The sequence below is a fragment of the Protopterus annectens genome, chromosome 7.part1, assembly GCF_019279795.1.
Source record: "Protopterus annectens isolate FY-2018-M chromosome 7.part1, PAN1.0, whole genome shotgun sequence".
Taxonomy (NCBI): domain Eukaryota; kingdom Metazoa; phylum Chordata; order Ceratodontiformes; family Protopteridae; genus Protopterus; species Protopterus annectens.
In genome coordinates this window covers 283,993,289-283,998,288 of record NC_056740.1, presented here as the reverse complement: position 1 = coordinate 283,998,288, position 5,000 = coordinate 283,993,289, and positions in this window count along the sequence as shown.

Here is a 5,000-nt window from a genome sequence, read left to right as displayed (position 1 = left end):
TCACTGAGTACAATATCCACAGTGAGGTGTGGGTGCTGGGTATACTGTCATTACACTATGGTACCCCCGGTACATGCCCCATGTTCCACTGTATGGGGACCACTGTCACCATCAACCATACAGGTAACTGATAACACTATCCAGCCCAGTTATGCATGTGCTTTGTGCAACCTACATGTATAACAATGGACACACTGACAAGGTAGTTAGTACTGATAGAACCAGGTCTCTCAGATGTGTGTCTGACTGTCATGTGTTTGTCAATGTGTATATGATGGTATGTCACACTATGTATTGTCCATAAACAACCAGTACATCCCCCATTATCTTACTGTACATGCCTGGGGATGTTCTTCATGTAACATGTAACCTGGAACACACCTCATCCTAAAAGCTGTGTGGTGTGTGCAAGTAAAGCCACACACATCAGTAGCACTACATACCTAGGTAAGGGTCTAGTCCCAGTGTTGCCAAGTAAGAGTGTGCAGGTATGTGTAGGAATCTACTTCAGTTTGCAGAATATACATGTCCCAGGAGGTCATCTGTCCAAGAACTGCCTGGCATATGCTAACATTTCACAGGTATTATCCTGTGGACATACATTCCATCACAACTAGTGTTAGATGTGTAAATGGCCTCTTCCCCACTGTATAGGTGTGCAGCTATACTGGGGTTGGTATATGTAGCTGGGTGTGGCTGATGTGGACACATCCAACATAATTGCAGTTACTGTTGAGTGTATCCCCCCCACTTAGCTGGCCGTAGTACTGTACAGTTCATGTTAACAGGTTAGGTAGTTGTCTATCACACTATCTGCCATTCAACAGCATCTCTCACCCTCCAAAGGGTAAGGGCGTGCCACTCACACCAGCACACATATGTTTAATGAGTTGAGGATTTCACTACATTGTGGAAGAAGACATATACCCTGCCAGTACCATCATCAGTGACATTAAACTAGCAGACTGCTTATTCCCCAATGTGTTGTTGTACCTATTCTGGCTTGGTTGAATTACATAGGCTACAATGGGTTCCTTGCACAGGTACATACATCCATGTGTACAGTATTCTCTGTGTAGTGCATCAACACCAAAGCCTCTGTGTGCATTATACACAAACATGTGGTGTGTACCACTCAGTATACTTACCATTGTCCACTGTAGAAGGGTTGTTAACAGCAGCCACCATGCACTCACCTGTATACACCACTCCCAGTCCTATCAGCCATGTGGCACAGGCAGTAGCTGTTATACCGACCTGTGACATGTGTTCACCTGTACCCAGGATATGGCACAGCGAAGGTGTCACCACAGTGCCATACCCCTTGTAGGATATGACAGCAGACCATCCTCCTGCTGATGCATGGACACCTACAACACAAACGGATAACGTTATGGAGACCACAATCATTCAGTGTTAATAACAGCTATGATGCATCATAGCTGGACAGCTACACTTCTTGACATGTAAGCATTACATTTTACTGCTGACAACATGTTACAAAGCATACATTGCTACACCATAGAACAGTCACCTTGTGCATCAGAACCATATTAGCCTGTCCCTGCATCAATGGTAAGGATGACAGGGATATGGCACAGGGTATGTTGTTGGTTTGCCAGAGACCTAGGCTGAGCCATACTTTTGAAACCATGTGTGTGAGTGAAGGGTTTTAATTATTGATATGGCCATGGTGATGTGGTGTGTGTAGGTATGGGGTTGCCCTAGCTGTGTTTGTATTGTGTGTGAGTAGGCATGCACATAGTTCTGCCATGTGGCTGCCCTATACAGGTGTTTGTTGGACAGCTGCAGACCATACCTGGCAGGGTGTGCAGTTCACCACTTCCAGCCATGGACACAAGAACTGTGCCTGCCAGGGGTTCCATGGGCATGCCCATGTACAAGCCACGATATGTTACTCTCCCCTGATGATGACATATGTCTGCTGGAACCAAGTCCCTCCTGGGACTGACCAGTGCCACGTGCACATGGCCTGCCATTGTGTGCGCCCCCCCCCTACAGTGCTGAGGCTGGTACTGCCACTACGGGAGCTGCTTGGTGTCCTTGCATGTCCACGTCGACCTCCAGCTGTTGGTGTTGCTGGCCTAAATTCACGTGCTGTCACACCACTCCCACCACATGCTCGAGCACAGACAATCCATGGTCGAAGAGTCCCACCATCTCACCCCACCGTCTATCCATGACCTCTGTATAATAACAGAGGGCACCTGCAAGATCATGAGTCTTGTCAGTAACAGCTCAAAGAGTAGCCCTCTGCAGCCTCAGAGCCTGTCTGGTGTACCATACCATACAAGCCTGCGCCTCCATGACAGCCTGAAACATGCGTCTAGTGGTACCAGATGTGGCACTTCTGCCAAGGGCACGATGACCAGCAGCCCTCCAATGAGCACCCCTATGCATCTGCCTATGTGGCAGCCTGCTGGACATCCAGTTATTGCTGCTGTGTCCAGACAAATGTGCCATAGATACCACACTGTCATGTGCACTGCCACTAACCACCAACTGTCCCTCTGCTATGGCCACTGGTGATGGGGTATGTATAGGCACTGCGACTGTGTGCGAGGATGAGGTAGATAACAGCGGGATGTCAAACGATGGTGCAGTTTTGGCCTCTGACATCCCCGCCTGTGCCTCAACACAACTATCATCATTTTCAGTGTCTGTATGGATACACATCAGATTGCCTGCAGGAGGGACCCTGACCCACCTTGCCACCTTTGAGAGGAAAACAAAAAATGCACTTTAAGACCTGTACTTCATTGCTTAACAGTACACACACACACACACACACACACACACACACACACACACACACACACACACACACACACACACTGACATTCCACCATACTTTCCTGTCCCTGAGTTTACAGACTGGCCCTAGTTTATTCTCTTAAGTTCCCCATCCTGCATCAGTCTTGGAAACATACTGTCATTAATGCCAATCATTAACATATTATTCTTCTAATTGCCTAGACAAGTGATCACAAAACATGACCTGTTACTCCATTATCTCTTTGGCTTAATTGGAATTGTTTTTTCAAAGACTCACTGCTGTCATCCAGTGTTTACCCTGGGTTTGTCCAGACATCTTGAGCATGGCTCCCATATGTTAGGGGCTATGACAGTCACTCAATAATGTCACGCACTAGAGTGTTATATGCAACTATTGTCCAGTAGAGGCAAGATCTGTTGCTCTATTTACTTTTTATGTGGATTACAGTAATATTTGGAAACACTCTCTGGTGTTGTCTAGTAATTCTCCAATGCATCTGTAGTGCTGCATATGTGGGTATTCTTTCACCTTTCTGCTGATTGCAATTATAACAGTATCCCTGGTGTCTAGTTTTCCTCCCAGTGCATGTTCCATGCTACAGACCTTATTATACTATCAGCTGTCCTGAAATTACATGTCAGACAAGTATTCCTGGTGTCTCATGTGTCTGTCCATGTACTGCATGACTTCAAAGGGAAATCGAGAGGTATGAACAACCCCACAATCACACATGCGCATACATGGACACACACACAAACACAGACACACATGCACACACATCCTACATAAATTAGCCCCCTCCACTCCACCAGATTGCATTTACAGACAAGATAACCCCCACACACCCACACACACACACACACACACACACACACACACACACACACACACACACACACACACACACAGGTGAGGTTGCATGAAGATATTACAAACAGACCTCCCATTACCCATCTGTCAACATGCATGACACATGGCACTCAACAGCATGACGTGCAGCTATAGTCAATACTATTGTTGGTTTGCCAGAGACCTAGGCTGAGCCATACTTTTGAAACCATGTGTGTGAGTGAAGGGTTTTAATTACTGATATGGCCACATTATACATGTGCAGACAGTCATGTATGTTGCAAGGATGTATGGGACAGGATTAATGTAGAAAATAAATAGATGGCCATCCAAGACAGATGATGTCACATGTAGCAAACTGGTCAGGCAGGCTGCCTAGTAACATGCCACAACATGTAGCAACATAATACATGTCTGTGACGCATAGGTTGTGTTAGTAAGTGATGCCCCTTCCCCTGGAACACACTGCACCCATGTACACAGTATTACTGTGCACCTGTTCGGCACCCTGGCATGTACTGTGCACCATACCTCACAGGTGTACACACCATTGCTGAATGTGTATTACTGTATCAGTTATGTCTGCTCTGATGCTCTCAGCCCCTATGTATTTGTACGACACATACCTGGGATGATATGTAGACAGATGTCATTTGTGAATGCCTGATGTCTGATTTACAGATCTCATCATCAGCAGTGCATGTATGGCCAATATGATACAATTACACTGATAAACCTTCAAACCTTACCATGGCTATGGGGAGTGTACACACCCTTATTGATATGATGCCCTCTTCCTTGATATGCCATGGGACCACATTACTGCATATGTTAACATTACACAAACTTGATATGTGACATATGATCTGTACAATCAAATGCAGTGTCAAACAAATGTGTTAGTTGTGCAGATGTTGACTGAGATGCATGCACTTTGTAGGTGCACATGTGTGCACGCCCTTATCATGATGGTTTGTTGCACCTACTGTTATGTGTACTACAGCAGTCACTATTCCTGGCAGGGGTATACTAGCATGGGCCATCTGCATTTGCCAGTATTTGGTCAGTCTGCCCTACAAATGTCCCCCAACTCTGCATGATTGCAAGGTCAACTCATGTGCACATCCCTTGGAGGTCACACATTGCAGTCAGTATTGCTGTGGAGTCAGGGTTATGTCTGCCACAGTTTCTGACCCTGACTGTGTGCAGATACAGCCATTCATAAGGTCCTTTGGATCTCTGCTTCAGTGCACTGCTGTGTCATGATAACACCCCCTCCCCACCCTCAGCCTTTTTGCAGATGCTTGACAACTATGGCCTACACATGTGTCATTTTGCAGTGTCCCAAACACTG